Raw genomic sequence first — 20,284 nt, 5'->3', positions numbered from 1 at the left:
AATCCAAAATTCATTTTCCTGTGTCATTCACAAATATTATTTATTTGAGTTTGCATGACTGAATAGGAGATGAGAGAAGAGGAAAAAAAAAATGTTTTTACATGTCTAAAGTAGAAATGAAATACAAATTAATATGTAAATACATATATTTTTTAATGTTTGTAGATGTAGGGGAAAAAAAAAAAAACAAAACTGATCAACACCTTGTGATCTCCAGTTCTAATCTAGTTGTGATTTACCCATTATAATCACCTTCAGCTTCCACAACATTTGCCACTTCTCTCCAATCACACTACAAATGTGATATATATGGCCCTCACTGCCTCTCACCTGGACCACTGAAATAGTTTCTTAATTGGTCTCTTGGCATTCAGCCTCTCCCTTCTCTAATCCATCCTGCATGTGGCTGCCAAATTGATTTTTCTAAAGCACAGGTCTAGCTATATCGCCCCCTCAAAAAGCTTTAGTGATTCTCTGTTGCTTCTAGGATAAAATACAAGTTCCTTTCGTTGACATATACATTTCTTCACAATTTACCTCTAACATATCTTTTCCAGTCTGATTAAACATTATTTTCCTTAATGCATATTTTGTTCAAGCCCAACTGCTATATTTGTTATCTGAATAAGATGTACCTCTTATCTCCATCTTTTTAAGCTAGATTGTCCTTGATGTTGGACCATTCTTTCTGGTCCTTCCTAATTGTGGAACTTACTATTGTATTTCAGTTGTTCTTCAGTCATGTTTGACTCTTTGTGATCTCATTTGGAGTTTTCTCTGCAAAGATACTGGAGTTCCTTCTCCAATTCATTCATTATAGATGAGGAAACTGAGGCAAACAGGATTAAGTGATTTGCTTTGGATCAGACAGGCAGATTTGAATTCAAAGAGATACATCTTCCTGTCATGATCATTCTGTCCATTTGTGACTCAGCTGCCCTATTTCCCTTCAAATTTCAGATCAAATATCATTTCCTTTAAAAGGCCTTGGCAGATATCCCTTGTTGTTAGATTCATAAATTCACTCTCAATTCCATATATCAAGTAAGTTCAAGCCATTGCTACCATATTCCTTCAAACCCTCATAGAGACCACCCAGGATCTTAAAAGCAAGAAATAGCACCATCATTCCAAAGACCACTGGTCCATTTTCTAATCTGGTTCTAGTGCCTATCAACTAGATAATAGAAACTTGTAGAAGTATGATCTGGAAATTGCTTTTGCAGCTGTTACCATTTCTACTTCTAAAGCAACCAGAGTCACTGACATTAAAGAAAAGACATTCCTTACCATCAAAGGCTCTAATACTGCCAAACGGTTCAAAATCAGAAAAAGGTTATTGTTTTATTAATGTAAATAACATTGAAAAAGAGGCATTGCCATTTGCTTTTCCACCGTACCCTAAAGACCAGGATTTCTTTCCTTCTGGCTTGAAGCTGAACCTCCCTATATGTTTTCTCTCTCCCTGGTGGAGTATGAACTCCTTTGCAAGCAGAGAGTGTCTTGCTTTTCTATTTGAATCCTGAACTCAGACTTCTACTTTATACATAGTATCATAAACAAATTAGAAGAACAAGGGATAATTTACTTATCAGATCTTTGGAGAAGGAATGAATTTATGACCAAAGAAGAATTAGAGATAATTATGAAAAGTAAACTGCACAACTTTGATTACATTAAACTAAAAAGGTTTTGCACAAACAAAACCAACAGAAACGAGATTAAAAGGGAAATATAATGCTGAAAAAATTTTTTATATTCAGTATTTCTGATAAAGGTTTCATTTATAAAATGTATAAATAACTATCAAATTTATAAGAATACAAATCATTCCCCTATTGATAAATGGTCAAAGCATATAAACAGACAATTTTCAGATGATTTCAGAAATTAAAGTCATCTATAGCCATATGAAAAAATGCCCTAAATCACTACTGATTAGAGAAATGCAAATTAAAATAACTTTGAGATACCATCTCACACCTCTCAGATTGACTAAGATGACAGGAAAAGATAATGATGTAGAGGTGGGGGAAAACTAAGACACTAATACATTGTTGGAAGATTTTTAAATTGATCTAACTGTTCTGGAGAGTAATCTGGAACTATGCCCGAAGGGATATAAAACTGTGAATACCTTTGACCCAGCAGTGCCATTATTGGGTCTATATCCCAAGGAAATCATAAAGGAGGGAAAAGGACCCACATGTGCAAAAATGTAGCCACTCTTTTTGTGGAAGCAAAGAATTGGAAAATGTGAGTGCACATCAACTGGGGAATGGTTGGAACAAGTTGTGATATATGAAGGTAATGGAATATTATTGTTCTATAAAAAAGTAATTAACAAGCTGATTTTAGAAAGGCTTAAAGAAATTTATACAAATTGATACTGAAGGAAATAAGCAGAACCAGGAATACATTGTACCCAATAACAGCAAATATGGTAAATAATCAACTATAAAAAGCTAATTCTTTTCAATGGTTCAGTAATCCAAAGCAATCCCAGTAGACTTTGGACAAAAAATGTCATTTGCATTCAGAAAAAGAACTAAGGAGAATGAATGGAAATCAACACAAGCTATGTTCACTTCTCTTTACTGTTTTTTTAATCTCCCCCATGGCTTTTTTTTTTTTCCCTTTTTGCTCTGATTTTTCTCTCCCAACATGATTCATAAAGCAATGTGGGTTTAAAAAAATAAAATGGTTGGATCTCATGGCCCCTGAAGTGCCTTTCATCCCCCCCACATCCCTAGTAGATCTATGATCCTATGATCTTCCTAATATGTAATAAACAGTTGCCAAATGTCTGAAGGATGCATTATATAATTTTGCAAAAGAAGTGATGTAAATATCTCTGCAAATTTCTATTAAACTGCAGACATTATGAAATTGATTTGTTAAAATTCAGGGGCTCTGACTGAGCAGAACTGATAACTTACTGGAGTTTTAAGCTTATTGCAGATACTTGAAAGTTTTGTGGAATTTCAGAAAGTCATGATCTTTCTCAGTCTCATTTTCCTCATTTTTAATCCAGGAAAACTCTTTGAATTTTATTTCATTAAATTCTGTATTCTATCATCAAAGAGATTAGATTATTATTATTATCAAAGGAATTAGATTATATCACAATAGTAACTAATCAAATTGAGATTACTTACCCACATCACCAAAATGGCTAGACACAACAGATAGATTTCTAGGGTGGAGTCAAGAAAACATAAGTTCCTCACTAAGTGTTTTCTGCCTCATTTTGCTCAACTATAAAATGGGGCTAATAATAACTCCCACCTTGCAGAACTGTTGTGTATATCAAATAAGATAATATTTGAGAAGTACTTAGCATGATGCCTGGCACAAAGTGGGCATTTAATAAATGATTGACCCCTTTCCTTCCCTTTTTCCGATATTGAATTTCCAGCTGAATTATCATTTGAAAAACCAATGATACAATAAATATAATTCCTTTTTTGATCACTACTCGGAGTATGAAAATAGTGTTTATGTAATTCATACATATGTAGAGGGACAAATATAGCAAGGAACACAGATCCCAAAACCAGAAGATCTGAATTCTACTCCTGAATCTAGCACTAGTTATCCATGCTACCCTTGGCTAAGGAGTAACCCATCTAGACTGTATTGTACTGGGCTAAGTCTAAAGTCAATCCAGCTCTGAACTGTTATGCTATTACTAGTAGAATACACACCCATGCAGCATATAGCTTGCACATAAATTTTGTTGCCCTAAAACATGTTTTGAGCAGACTGAACAGCCAAGAAGCCTCTCCAAAAGCCCAATATATAAAATGTAATAGGTAAAATAATTTCCCAAGTAATTTATCTCTAAACAACAAGAAAATGAATAAACCTCAAATTATTTCAATTATATCTTTATATTGTGTTTAAGAGAAACAAAAATTTAAGTGCATTTCCAGGCTAACAGTCTGAATACTATAATGATAGCAATCTTATGTTAATCTAGTATACTTGGATTCCAAAACATCCTTAAGCAGTTAAGCTGATGGTACTCATTCTTTAGAATCATTGAGCCTCACATAAAAGTATCATCACCCAAAATCCAACAGCTTCTAAGACTACTGTACTAAGACTACATGACAACTCAATTAAAATGTCTCTTTTTATTGCACCTAATTGTATTCCTAGCTTTGCTTTGAGGGTCTATCAAACTACTATAAGAGATGCAAAAAAAAAAAAAAAAAATTAAAAAAAAAGTTATTAGATCGACTTTGAAAGGTGCAATTGAATTCAGGAAAAAATACTTGAAATAAAAGAGTATGGAAGAATCCCTTGCTTTCCATTCATATTTATTTTCTCCTTCTACTACAAAAGGAAGGATAGATGAAATTCTGACTTGTTATCTTATTTACATAGCAAGGTCTTCAGGTGAATTGAAACTCAATTGCCCATTAGATAACTTTAAAATTATAGATAAAAGTTATTTTTATAGCATTTCCTTCCTAATTAAGTGAATGTAGATTAATTGTAATTACAAATCTAGTAAAACAGCAGATCTTGTTAATCCTACTTGGACAATATCTGTAGCAGAGATCGCCATTTTTATCTATGCATATAGATATATAGATACATGCACATCTGTTTCTTCTTTTTCTTGACAGTAATTCAATTTTTAAAATTTTTTTTTCAGTTAATAAGAATCTGACCTTTCTTTTTCTCCCTTACACAATGAAAAAAAAAAAAAAAAAGGAAAGCTCATACAATAAATACATATAGTTCAACAAAAAGCATTCCCACATAACCACATACAAGAACACATGACTCATTTTTCATATTTAGTTCATCACTAATTAGGATATGGGAAATTATCAGTCTTTTCTAAATTATAAATTCAGAAATCTTATTCAACATTATTTTTACAAACTTTTGTTATAATATACATTTTTCTTTGCTTCTACTCCCATTGCTCTGCATCACTTCAAAATGCTTTCAAGTGATCTCTGTTCCCATTCCTTGCTTTTACAGACATCTATTTATACAATTGTATAAGATGTCCCCTCCTTACATCTCAGAATCCCATTTTCTTCTCTCTCTTCTTCTGGCTTTTAATATAATCAAAACAAACACTAGTCCCTTCAACTTATTTAATTCCCTCTATGATATCTCCTGACATTAGTTCTGAGATGGCACGTGTCATCTCCCTTATCCTTATAGAATGAAAATACTTCATTCTTACAAAGTCATTTCTTGATTGCATTTACCCTATTATGTTTCTATTTCTGTGTTTATATTTATAAGTTACTGTTAAAGTCTGATCCTTTTATAACAAATGCTTGGTAGTCCTCTATTTCCTCAAGTTCATTTTTCCTCCTATTGCATTATACTCCATTTCCCCCTAAAATACTTTGGTTGTAAATCAATATCTTTTAACTTTTGGAATGTAGTATGAAATATTCTATACTTTATTTGAATAATAGTTGATAAATCTCTAAATGTAATGTGATTTTGACTTTGGTTTCATATTATTTTTTACTTTCTGTTTAGAAGCTTGAAATATCTTTTCTTTGATCTGAAGTTATTGTCTTTATGGACCACATAGAGAAGTTATCTGATCATACATTTTGATATATGTGAAATTTCTTAAATAAAGAGACCCAAAGAAAAATCCCTTGGGCACTCCCCATGAGAACTATCTCTGAGTTGACATCAATCCAGTAAGAATTATTCTTTGAGTATAATTCAACACTTTTGAAAAATAAATAATTTAGATAAAGATATCATTGTTGGATTTTTAAATGACATTAATGGAATATCAGTTATTATTAAAATTATTAGAAGACAGAATCAGGATCCAAAAATGTGTTGACAGGGTGGAACAATGGACCCACTTAAATGAGATGAAATTTAGTCAAAATAAATATAAGATTACAAATTAAGGCTAAAAAAATAACTTAATACCATAGCATAAGGGAAATATGGTAAGAAAAGATTGTTTCTAATCATAAATACAATGATCAAATTAGATAATCTCCATATATGTTCTCATACTTCATTTATGGACTGTTAGATTATATTCTCATTGGGTTTGGAAGTTGAGGTAGAGCCTTTTGTTGCAAATATCAAGCACAAAACATAAGTTACAAAATTCAATCTTACCTAATTCCAATTTTAAATTTCTTGCATTATATCATGGTGAATATGTTTTGGTAAGTTTTTGTTTAAGACTGTTTTATAATATATAAATTGGATTCAGTAAATTGATCAATGAATTTCAGGAAAATGCTCTGATCTTTATCAAAAGCAATTTGCTATCACCCTCTCTGTAGAAGTAATTAACTCCTTTAACTTAAATGCATTAAACACATCAAATACATTCAACATATTTATAATGTAAATTATAGTAGTGCTAAATACTTTCCATTGTATTTGATTTTTCTTTAAAAAATTATTTTACTCTAATTAATTCCTCATGATGCATAAGAACAGAAACTCTGAATATCCAATTTCAATCCCTTCAAAAGTAACTCATGGATAAGAACCCTTAATTTTCCTCCTGCAGTGAAGTTTAGCAATTGTTGTATATCAAGTGCCCTTATTTTTAAAAATCTCAATTTTGAAAGTAGAAAACTATAATATAAGAAGATATTCATTTTCACTGAGAATGATCAAGAAATATGGCTCAATGCCACATTATCAATGAACATATGCTATATTACAAAATATTCCAGGAAAGAATTATAGGAAATTACATTTGTTCTTATTAGAGTTTTTTTTTTTGTTATTATTAGAACTATATTCACTTAAAATAAATGATTAAGATGAATGAAGCTTGTCATTAAATTATAATTCTTTTTTTCTTTAAATTTCCAAACCTGTTGTGAGATAGGCATTTAATTTCTTATTATTCATTAGTGATGACAAGATCGGATGCCAAATGGCATTTGAACAGAGGAAGTGTTTCATAAACCAAACAGTTTCCACCTCATAAGGGAAAATGGATTTCATCCAGGTCACGACTTTTAATTGTATTCTTATAATATTCTGGCCAGGAGCCAAGTGGCTACTATATGATTCTTAGTAGTGGGGTGGTGCGGCATTCAGTGGGGGTAAAAATCTCTGAATATTAGTTTATTTTAATAAGTTTATTATTATTGATCAGTTGTTATTGTAGTTATACTGAACAATAGCCAGGAATCAATAAGAAGATGCATTAATGATCAGCATAATATTACCTTATTTCTAAGATTCACCATTTTTGACCTTCATTTTTTAGCCAAAGCTTCAAGTAAAGATATGTTGCTACTTCCAATATCATTAAGGAGATTATAGAACCTGGGGCCTCAGATGCTTTATACAGCTTCTTTTGTTACTCTTATCTATGCATTTTTCCATCACTGACCAACTCAATTTCCCTAGATAGCTGTGGCTGCTTTATTTTCCTACACTGGAAGGTCTCTATTTTGCTTTAAGTGAACAATGTTCTGATTCTCAATATGGACACTTTAGTAAGAAAAACCCAAAACATAAACATAATTTTGCAACACCAAGGACCCTCTGTCCATGTATACTTTATGCCCTACTCTTGATGAGTGAGTTATAGAATTGAGGTATGATGCTAGTCTTATATTCAGTAATATCAACCTGATAACAAAAAATCCTTGTAATAACCTATCTCATCACCAAAGGGGCAGTTAAGGGACATGGGACTATGCTTCACAAAAGGCTTAGCTAGAAAATACAATTTATTTTTATTTTATTTTATTTTATTTTATTTTTTTTACAGATTCCTTGGTTGACATTAATATCAGAACAGCCTTTCATCAAGTCTTGATTGGCTGACTGTTAACCTTGAACCGACAGAGGCTTGTTTAGAATGTATTACATTTAAGATGAGAAAAGTAATACATTGCATTATTAACAGAGAGACACAGTAAAACCTTCATTTACTATCAATGTAGGAGTAATCTGGCATATATATTACCCTTTAGAAATTGAAACATTGCTCTGTCTATTTGAATTGCTAATGTGAAGCAGAGACAGGCAGAAAAATTCCTAAATAATAGGAAGCTCTTAAATATGGGTTTTCAGTTTCTTATTGTGAAATCTTGGCATTAATTGTGTGATTCCCTGTGCCAAAGTCTACTTTAAAGTTGGATGCTTTCTTACCATGAAAAATGCATGAAACTGTGTTGAACAATCTGGAACACACTTAATAGTTTCTAAATTTCTAATTTGCTCAAATTGTTTTAGAAAGTTTATGATAACTGTGGGAAATAGAGGCCTCAAGGCACAAAAAGCAATTGCTTCAACTAGTGGTGATAGTTGCACTATACTCTGTTCTTGTCAGTTTGGAAAATTGTTGGACAGTTGGACAGTGTTGCAAAGAATGGGATTTAAATCCTAATTCTCATATTTGCTAGCTGTGTGATCAGGGCAAAGTCACTTAAAGATTTCTATTTTCTCATGTGGATAATGATACCAGTTTTATCTACATTAAAGGGCTGTTGTGAAACTCAATTGAAATAATATATAGGAAGCACTTTCAGACCTTGAAATGATATAGAAATGCTATTTGTTGATGTTTCTTCCTATACAAATCATAACCTCTTAGTTAGGAGGAGATATCTTACTTTTTATATTTGGAGGCATAGTGTTCAACACCATGCTTTACACAGGATACTTTAAAAATGTTTTTTAAAAATTTATTCAGTTAGATTCTGATTGACACATTCTAGGAAGTTCACTGATAACTAGAGAGCCTCCAAAATGGAGAATGGATTCAAGATCAGGCCACATGGGGATCAGCTGGAGGGAGGGAAAAGGTTAACGTAAGGAAAAAGAAGTCTTGGGTGGTACCCAATAGCTATGTTAAAGTTTCTAAAGGCCTATTGTATAAAAAAGGAGTCCAAATTGTTTTACTGGGCCTTAAAGATAAAATTAATAAATTCCATTTTTGAAATGAAGCTGAAGAGATACAGATTATATTATAATATAAACAAAGGCTTTCGAACAAGTGATAAAAGGAAAAACTGATTGCCTTTGGAGGTAGAAAATTCATTTTTGCAAGGGGTTCTTAAATAAGACATATATAAATAATCAACCAGTAGTGATATTCTTTGATCCTCTAATGATAAAATTACATGATCCATTTGGGGCAATTATATGTATTCACTCTAAGAAAGTAATGCATTCATGGGTGAGAATCTTCCTGGTCTTCCCTAGTCTTAGGGGTTTTAATCTTACTCCATGACAGGTCTGGACTATAGTAGCCAGAAATAATCTGATAATAGCTAGGGGAAACTATTTTTGTTATTGTTGTTGTTCTTATTGATGTTGTTTTGTTTTGTTTTCCAAAGGATAACAAAAACTTTATAGGAAGACAAGATTGCATTTCTAAATTTTCACTTACATGAAGTAAAGCTTTAGAACAGAACCCAGTATCTATCAAGTCTGCCATTATATTAGGCAGACCCACCCACCATAGTGAAGTACAGGGACAGGAACACATGATAGATTGGGCATGTGTTGGTTATAACTGCAGTATTTGAGGGATCTCTTAAGAGATGTCAAACCGATCAACCTCAAATCAATAATATTGTTGAATCATAAAAATATTGTTTGTATGTATATATACATATAAATATAATATTTAATGTTTACATAATTCCTTACAAGTTTTGAACTAAAACTTTAATATACAGACAATATAGTCCATGTTTTCTTGGTCAAATATATGTCATTAAACAAATGACAATGTTTATTAAGCAAGTACTGCTTTCCTCCCTAGAAGGACTCTTGGCTTTTCTCTCAATACCATCAGCAAAATCTTTTATTCTCTATTTCAATTAAAAAACTGTGCCAGCAGGATTGTATCCAAATGGCTTATAATGATCCCAATTCACATCTGTAAATAGAAATGCTATTTCCTTAATAGTCACACATTCTTTTGAAGTATATGGAAACAGATTTACAGTGGGAGAGTAAGCTTCCCAAAAAGATAAATAGATACTTTAAGATGAAATCGCTGGCTGAAGAAAAGGGGAAAGACATGGTCATGAAATGATTTCTTTTAATTTCTATATCCATTAACTTTTAATACTGGTAAGATTTTGTGAACCAACATCAATTTACTGTTCATAAGGCCTTGTGAAGAGTTTATAAAATATTGGGCATTACCTAATTTTAGAGATCTTTAGATCAATTAGAAAATACAATTATAGTTGCCAGTGACTTGTGCCTAGATGTTATAGAATACCATTTTCTTCTTCAGAATAGTATGGCTTTCAGTATTTATTTCACAAAATAGATATTTAAAGAATGTTTCTTCAAATTAAAAATAATAATAATAATAAAGTGGAAGAACCTCTGGGCTTTCTCATGACCCAAGAACTTTTCTTTTCCTAATACTAATAAAAGCAACTCATGGCATTAAAGGAAAGAATACAGAGTCATTTCTCCCATTCATTTTCCTTTTCTATTTCCCAATTCTTTTAGAAGTAAAATTGTAAACAATAACAAAAAATAAACACATTTCAGAAAAAAACATTAGCATAGTAAGATAAAGGCTTTGAAGTCAACAGTAAGTATTTATTAACTGACTACTTTGTGCCAAGCACTGTGGCAAGGTACTATGAAATAGAGAAAGGGAAGTTCTTGAGCAACTCAAAATCTAATGGGGGCAGACCTGTTTCCATAGTAGGCAAATTATATTACATATGTAATATAAACACATATACATATATATACGTATATATATATATATATATATATATATATATATATATATATACACATCCCTATATATATTTATATATATATAGATGTATGTATGCATACATATCTGTTATGTATACATATGTGTATATATATATATATATATATATATATATAGTATATATGTGTATGTGTGTGTATGTATGTGTGTGTGTGTGTGTGTGTTAAATTGAGGCAAGGTACTAGTGTTAAGAGGAACATGGAAAGGCTCCTCTGAGAAGGTAGGATTTTAGATGGAAAATCTGGGAAACCAGCCTGAGATAAGAAGGGAAAGAAATCAGCTATAAAAGACAATGAGTGAAAATACATGGGGTTGGGAAATGAAGTGTCTTGAAAAAGGAGAATTCTTAACTTACTCCAATTAATATTTTTAAATGTAGGAAGAAAAGTAAGCATCAGCTAAATTACAAGGAAGGGGGAATTTGATTTTAGTCAATTGTTGCCACATTGGAGGTCAAACTCTAGAATGAGGTTAAAACATTGTTTTTGTTTTTGTGTTTTATTTCCAGTTGCAGAATTCCAAATTCAAACTTACCAGATGTATTATTTTAAATAAGTTAAAAATTACCTGTCACCTCTGTATTCTCATGTGGCAAACAGGAATAATAGTATCTGAACTACCAAATGATATTAAACTATTGTGAGAAATGCAATTTCTATAGGAATATTACTATATTATATTATACTTATATACTGAGGAATATTGCTTAATGTACTATATATTATATGAATATTATATACTTAGGAATTGTACTATGCTCATATACTTAATATATAATTGGAATATTAGCAATCATTGTCAGCATCTTTGGTAAATAGGATTGTTAAAAAATTAGACTCTAACCCAGTAAGCTCTATGTAGTCAAAAAAGCCAACTTTCCTAATGATGAACCATAAACATTGGTATGTACTACCTAATCTAGACAGGGTAATATGAGGGAAGTACAGCATTTCCCAAAAATATTAGCGTATTAACTTAAAATTCAAAGACTTTTAGGACATTGTCTAATATAAGGTCCTAAGCTCACAGATTTCATAGTAAAATTGAGGGGAGAGAAAAATAGGTAATAAAAACAGAAAACAATAAATTAGTGTTAAATATTTTTCTTTTCTGTTTTATCACTTGTATTTTTAATAAGCACTTAGTATGTGATAAGCACTGTAGTAAACACTAGTGATGAAAAGATAATAATAATGAACATAATTCCTGCCACCAAGGACTATCTAGTAGCAACAGATAGAATGCTGGGTCAGTGTCAAGAAGATCTGAATTCAGATCTAGCCTCATTGCCTATGTGAACCTGGGCAAGTTATTTAATTTTTGATTCCCTTAGTTTTCTCAAGTATAAAGTGGGGGAAATAACAAAACTTCCCAGGCTTTTTGTGGGAATCAAATGAAATAATATTTGTAAAGTGCTTAGCATAATGCCTGGCACATAGTAGGTGCTATATAAACATTTATTTCCTTCCCTTCCCTTCCCTTTTCATCACTTCCTAAAGATGTCATGTTATAGTGAGAGAGACAACACACAAATGACAATGAATATATAAGACACAGGAGAAGGTAAATGGAGAGTAATCTCAGAGGGAAGGGATTAGCAACAGGAAGGGCAAGGCTTCTGGTACTTACTAAGATTTATGCTGAGACATGAAGGAAATCAGCAAAGTATAGAAGAAAGGGGAAAAGAAAGCATTTCTGGTAAAATGGGATGTTCAGTGAAAAGCTGTTTTGACAAAATTCTGATATTTTAATTATAACAAGGGAATATTTTCTAGTTCTACATAGAAATCCCTTGCATTTGCACCGTTTCTAAAAGTTTCCACTAATTTATTTAGCTCAGTCTTATCAGAGCTGACAATTCTGAAACTAATGGTCAGTTATATTTATCATTTTTATGGAGCTGAAACCCAACATATCCTGGCTGACTAAAAGTTCTATCCTTGGGAATAAAAGCAAAGTGCAGGGAATTTAGGTAAAATCCAGAGGCCCCGTTGATCTTAATTATAAAACTACCAGCAAAAAGATCAGTTCCCTTGGCTATTCTCTTACCAGGAAACTAATGAAAAAGGGAAATTTATGTCCAATCATAAATCCCAAATGTTTCATTTTCATTTTTCCCAAGTTTATTTTCTCACCTAGCTAAGCAGCAATTCCTTCTATTATTAGCCACTGGCCCAATATCAGCTGACCAACATCCATCAAATTCTTCAACTCAATGAGCTTGGGGACTCCCAAGGAACTTTGTGTATGCAGACTTTTGCTTACAGCTTCTAATTATTTTCTAATAGATAATGTGAACATTTAAGTTCAGAGAGGTTAGATTAAACTTGTAAGTAGATCAAAACCATGGATAAAAATTGTAGATCCCAGGGATCCTTACTGAAACTCAGTTTCTTATTTCTGAAGAGATGAAGGGCTGTTTCTGGTTGCTTATTGTAATGTGACAAACCAGTCTAATATTTCAACCACTACAGAGTAGTTCACTCAGATTCCTAATCATATTGTGCCTAGCTCTATGCTAAATAATAAGTGACAGAGTGCCTCATTACAATGATGAGAACACTTCACCTTCTAGGGAGCAGAGGGGTACTCAGGAGCCACAAGAAGCATCTAACATAACTATGAAGATTATCTTATTACTTGAACTTGAGTGCAAATCAAAATCATCTTAGGCTTTTTATTGACAGCCTATAACACTATGAACAATTACTTTTAAAACAATGCATTGAAATAAAGCACTGGTTTTAAAAAACAGACAAGTGTTAAATCTTATGTAGATGTCCCTTAGAAAAGTTTGTAGAGCTTACATCACTTATGTGTGGGATTCCCTTGAGGATACAATAAAATGATAGCCATACAGTCAATTAAAAAAAAAAATTGGCAAGGCAATTGAAATTGGATGTTAAGTGTCTGAAGCTGAATTTGAACTCAGGTCTTCAACTTCAACTTTTTCTGACAATTAGGTCAGCTCTCTGTATATCACACTGCTTCTCATGGACTTTATTATTCCTACCAAAAACTATGACAAGTTCTGGACCTAATAACATATATAAACCTGGGCAAATCATTCTCAATTCCCTTGGCAAGATCTAAGAACACTCTTGCAAAGTAGTTCCTATTCTGAATTTTTAAATTCTTTCTACCAGCAATTCTATATATCAGGAAAAATAATAATAGTCATAAAGTCTCTATTAGCTAGATAATGACTGAACAGATTACCAAGCTGGAAGTCAAGAAGTCATCTTCCTCAGACACTTAGTACATACCTATGTGACCCTGACTGTTATTTAATTCTGCTTATTTCAGTTTCCTCATCTGTAAAATGAACCATTCCAGCATGTTGTCAAGAAAATCCCAAATTGGGTCATGAAGAGTCAGATGTACCGAATAATGGCAACAAAGTCTCTCTATTGCAAAGGACTCAATGAGGACTTAATATGGTAACATCAGTGAATATGAGATCTCATGAATATGGATTTTTTTTTCAAAAAAGTTAAGCATCCCTCATTCTTCCAATAAAGAAGACAAGATGAAAGTTTGGAAAAATAGGTATTCAATAACATAGAAACTTAGTTATAGGTGAAATAATCAATCTATTAATAAGTATTTATTAAGTGCTTACTCAATGCCTGAAAATATACTAGGCAGTTCTAATACCAAGAAAAAAAATAAAGCACTCATGAAGATTGCATTGTTATTCATTCTATCTTTGATAGTGCCAAATGATTACATAAAAGAAGAATAACATTTAACCACCACAGGAAGTATCACTTACTACAGGTGTTTATGAATAACAGCAGATTATGATTCAAATGTATATTACAAAATATCCCATCCAAGAGATTTTTAAGAAAAATAACAGTCTAAAATTGTTGAAGATAGTTTAAGTACAATTTTGCTTAGAGGTGAGATGACGAGTTAACTGACCTCTCAAAATTCCTCTTATTATCCATAGGGGATTTTGTGATCTTTAAAAGGCTAAGCTTTTTTTATGATGATTTTTTCCATTTTTGACCAAAAAAATTAGCCTTACTCTATTTCCCTCTGAATCAGCTCAACTTATTTGGCTTAAAGGATTTAAATCTGGTCTAAAATTTAAAAATAAAATGTCATCATCACTTAACATAATTACCAGTGGATAGTAACTGGGAACTACAGGAATAACTTCTGATGATATTGTAAATGAAGACTATAAAGTACCATACATGACTAAATATACTGAGATTTAGGAGAGTACATATAGAATATCCCACAGAATATACAATGAGCTGATAGAATTGCATGTTGGGTCCAGAGGATCTAAGGTTGGGTCCTGTTTCAGATACTATTTTTATAAACCCATGTGAATGAATAGGTCATTCAATCTCTCTTGGTGCAATCAACTAGCATCTATTAAGTCATAATAATAGCACCTACCTCACAGGGTCATGAGGATAAAATGGGAAAACATATATAATAGACTTTGTAAACCTGAAAGTTCCAAATAAAGATCATGTATCATACATGATCTTTATTATGATCACCATCACCTTAACATTCATCATTATCTAATCTTTTGTTTCTTGGAGTTACTCCAATTTTAAAAGAGAATCAATTTAAATATATTCATACATATATATATATATAATCCAATCTTAGCATTGAGACCTTAAATTGAGGTGAGTCATACCAACAAAAGTAAAAATGGAAATATCATAGAGATATTTACACTAATATAATAAAAATTAGAAGATAATGAGGTAATGGAGAGAGAGGGACTTTTATCATTCCCTTGATTAAGGTCTGGTATCCAAAATATGAGGAAAAGATTCAAATATACAAAAACAATTACCTCCAATAAACTAATGGTCAAAGGATATGAACAAATGCTTCTCAAAGAAGAAATCTAAACTGTTAAAAGCTATATTAAAATATTTCAAAATAATTAATAATTTTAAATATGCAAATTAAAATCTCCTTCAGATTGTACCATACATCAATAAAATTGTCAAATTAGGGGAAAAAAAAGAAACCTCACAACAGGAAAGTAGCCATTGTTTAGAGGATCTATAAGATAACCATCACAAAGTTATACTTGGTAGAATTGTGAATTGATCCAAACATTCTGGAAAGCAATTTGGAGCATTGCCTCCAAAGTCATAAAATGTGAAAAGCCTTTAACTCATTAATATCATTATTGGACCCATAGACTAAAGAAAAAGAAGATCCATTTACACAGTAATAACAGTGTAAAGAAAACAAAAGACTTAAGAAATCAGGGAAGCTTTTAAAGTTAGATGTATTATATGCTATAAGAAAAAGCAAATAAAAAGAGACACAATTTCACTTGCATTCTTTTTTTCCCTATTCCATTTCTTATATGAAAATGCTCATTTTGTTTGGTGTTTATTAATTTCAGAATAAAAATGAATAATTTGTAAAGAGTAGAAAGCAAAAAAAAATACCAGGCATTTAAATATACATATATATAATAGATAAATATATTTATCTATCTATCTATCTATCTATCTACATATGTATATATATATATTAAGGAATGACTGCAACAATGAAAATACATTTGCTTTACTAAGGGGTAAAGGATGTAGACACACAAAGGTTTTTATTTTCAAAGGTTCTTATGAACTAGGATTAGGTTATCTGAGTGGAGATAACTAAATGCCACAATAAGGTTCAATTTTGAATATTTAATTCACAGCTTTGTAAATTATACTCTACCAAATCAAAATACAGTTTCCCAGGAAGTCCAATTGCAATGAGGTAATTAAGTAAACAGGATGGTTGATGATGAAACAAAGAACATTGGGGTTAAACATAAAGAAAGCAATTTTGAGAAGTCACTGGAATATGACTAGAAGACTGTAGAATTTTCCTCATTCTAGCCTCACTTAAGTATGCTTTCTTGCCCCCCCTTTTTTAAATTTTGTTTTATCCCTTTATCTTTTTTTTTTTTAATTTATTTATTTATTTTTTTTTTTTCTGAAAGGGTTATGGGGTTAAGTAACTTGCTCAGGATCACACAGCTAGGAAGTGTTAAGTGTCTGACATCAGATTTGAACTCAGGTCCTTCTGACTTCAGGGCTGGTGCTCTATCCACTGAGCCATCTAGCTGTCCCCTCCCTTTATCTTTCTTAAGAAATTGTTCAGTCATTTGACTATATTAGTATAAAATAGCTTCATCTTGAAAGTGACATAAAATTATATTAAATGTCCATGAAGTCCTTCCAAAAACTGTCATTCTCTAGGAAATACTGCTTTCAACTCCAAAAAGCACAATCTAAGAATGATTTAGGTCTTTCACACTAAGTCCACAGGCAAAATAGTTTATGTAGCCATGATCATTTGAAGGAAAACTGTAGTTTTTATGATAATTGTAGAAATTATTAGTGAATGCTAAGGCTTGGGTTTGTATCCCTCCTGTTCCGATAATTTCTCTGAACAACGAAAGTGGCAGGAGCCATACTGGGATTTCAGTGAAACTGAATATAAATGTTCATGCAGGAATTATGTTTTAAGATAGTTCAAAAGTTATTGTGTGCATGCTCAAATGTTATTTTCCACAAATTGACTGAGACATGTCCGATTTTCATAGGCCATGCTCCCCAAATCCATTAAGTCTAGTCACTAACATTATTTCTTAGCTATGTTTAGTCATGCTGGGTAGAAAAAAAGAGTGAGCATTTGCTGACCTATTTGAAAATAAGAATGAAAATCTTATGTGAAATACAAGCTGTCCTTCAACAAAGTTTGAAGATGGGATCTTTTTTGTTGCTTAGTGTTTTCCTCACATAGCAGGAAGAAGGGATGGTCACTCACTCACTCACTCATCATTAATGCTGTATCATTATTGTTATTAGAAATCCATTAGAAATGTTCTGAGACACTGAGATGACAATTCAGTGGTCAAATTGCTTGCCCCTTGCATTTAGTGTGGCATGTAATAGAATTTAAACTACTTCCAATATATATTTTGTCAGCTGTGAAGGTTCCAAGAAAATCAGATTGTGTTTGATTGTTCTTTTGGATGTATGCAAGAATCCTACATGTTATGTATGTGTATATGTGTGTATGCATTTTTTTCCCCTGTGTGGGCTACAACTATATCAACCATTACATTCATCAGAATAGTTGAATAGAATAATTCAGTTAAAAAAGTCCTGGGAAAGGTACTATGGTATGGTATAGATAGATAATTATCTTTGGCGTCAGTAAGCCTATATTTAAGTCTTCCCTTTGACCCTTATTAGCTTTTAAATGCTTCCCCAAAAAAAGCTGCCTCTGTTAACCTCTCAGGCAACTCTCTCACACTTCAACTCAAGCACGTAATGTTTGTGTTAGTAAAAGTATCTGACTCACCAATGCACTGCATCAATGAATTCATGAGTGACAAACAAATAAAATACATATGCAGTTCAATACAATATAAGATTCTGAAATCACTGCAAGTTAATTCTTTTCTTTGCCATCTTTATTTTTTTTTTCAACCTACTCTACATCAAGGTTTAAGTATGTGTATTTAGGGGTTGTTAGGTGGATAGAATACTGGAACTGGATTCAAGAAGACTTAATTTCAAATCCATTCTTAGACATTTGCTAGTTGGGTGAATCTAACAAAAAATTTCACCTATGTTTATCTTAATTTACTGGACAAGAAAATAGCAAACCTTTCCAGTATCCTTGCCAACAAGCCGCATAAATCCTGTAGTCTAAGAGGTCATGAACTGAACAACAATGTGTGATTTTTTTTTTTTTATACAAAGGAATACCAATGAGGAAACCCCTTTTCCAATGCTGATTAGCACTTACACTGCAATCAATACCCATAAAGAATTAATCTGAGGGCATAACCCAGTATGTGTATAACTGATACTTAACCCCAGATCTTCTTGACTCTACTTCAGCTGCCAGTTTTCCACTCTACCTTTCACAAAGTCACTATTGCCCACACAAAGTTTACCCAATTCAAGTACTGTGTTCCTAAAAACACATAATCTCATTCTGGAATAAAACTTTGCCCTTGGAGAAATGTAGGAAGCCACTTGTATTATTTGTAATCCATTTTTGTTTTTAGTAACCTGAAAAACATTTTGTGATCTAATTTGCTTCTCTAATATCAATATACTGTTTGCTCAGCATTGCATCCAAGATTATTAATGGTCTATGCAAAATAAACTGGAAGTAAGTGAAGAGATTGCCATCAAGTATAGGAATATTCCCATATTTTTTACTTTAACCAGAAATATAATACTAAAGGCTCCTTCCACTTCACTAGTCAACATGCTTCTTTCTTCTACACTAACATGAAGGAAAGCATCAAATAGCAGGCAAAGAATTGTGTCTGCCCTATTCTGAAATCGTGCTGTTGGTAGCCTCTCAACATGTTAATCTGTCTCACTGATACAACACAAGAGGGATAGAAAGAAATTTTAAAATATTTCCCACTATTTTTAATATTTAAAAAAGAGAAAAAGGGGACCCCCCCTGGAGACTGTCAGTTCCCAAATCCACCAGGAACCTTGAGAAAATGACTCTTTTCATGACTCAATTGCAACCTCATCTAAAATTCAGCAGTACTCTAAGATTTCAAGTTGCCATTCCTACTCCTGTTTCCATGGGAATAGACTTTGGATCAGCCAAAAAAAAAAATGGGGTTAGGAGCTTTCAAATAATCATTCAAAATAGTTATGAGGTTTTCAAAGCTTTTAGGTGATTATTTTGTAGCCTCTTAACCCCCTTTTGCCTTCCTGTTTCCATGGAAATATGACAAAAATGGCTTCCCAGGGCATCCAGCAGAGTTATTAACATTCTTCTGGATTTCAGCACTAAGTGCATCCTAGGCCATATAAAGACTGCTTCTCTCTCACACAGTCTACCATTTCTACTCATGGGTAAAGTTTTTATTGTTACTTTTTCCTTAAAATTTGACATTGTTTTTGCAAATTTTTATCTCTGATCAACTTAAAATAGGACACTTGTCTATTTCTTGGGAAACATCTCAGCTTTATATTTTGAGATATTTTCCAGGCACAATGCCAGAAATTTTCAAATGATTCAAAAGGGAATATTCTCAGGCACTACCCTAAATATGTGCTAAATATGTCTTTAGTTGATGCTTGGAGATCTAAAAGTAAGGGAAGCCTATTTGAGGTCATGAATAGGTTGACCTTATACAACACATCTCTCCTTTAGGACTAACAAGGCTTTTATTCAATAGAAGATTCTAGAAGGTTCTAACTTAGGAGTCTGAACCAAAGACAGTACATTTCAAATATAGGATGTCTCAGGTCAGCTTCTAAATCCAATACAACACATTTTAATCACAACTCTTACTTAGCAATAAAACCTTTTATAAAAGAGGCCAGGACCATAGCAAAAAAGAACAGATGGGGTCATTTTCCTACATCAATACCAATATAACACTCCTTCCCCTCCTCACTGCAAACACATATGATAATTATGAATTGACATAGCTATTTTAAAAGTAATATCCTTATAATTTCTGTAGCATCCAATGAAAATAGCTAATATACTTTT

At 32.1% G+C, this 20,284-nt stretch overlaps 1 protein-coding gene across 6 annotated transcripts in view; it reads right to left on the bottom strand.

The window, feature by feature from the left end:
* Positions 1–20,284, bottom strand: part of ERBB4 (erb-b2 receptor tyrosine kinase 4) — a 1,327,834-nt gene that overhangs the window by 226,567 nt on the left and 1,080,983 nt on the right. The gene's annotated exons all lie outside the window — the stretch shown is intronic.

Source organism: Sminthopsis crassicaudata, chromosome 3, assembly GCF_048593235.1.
Source record: "Sminthopsis crassicaudata isolate SCR6 chromosome 3, ASM4859323v1, whole genome shotgun sequence".
Lineage (NCBI taxonomy): Eukaryota > Metazoa > Chordata > Mammalia > Dasyuromorphia > Dasyuridae > Sminthopsis > Sminthopsis crassicaudata.
Note: the sequence above shows the minus strand (reverse complement) of the source record. Positions and strands in the feature narration are given on the sequence as shown.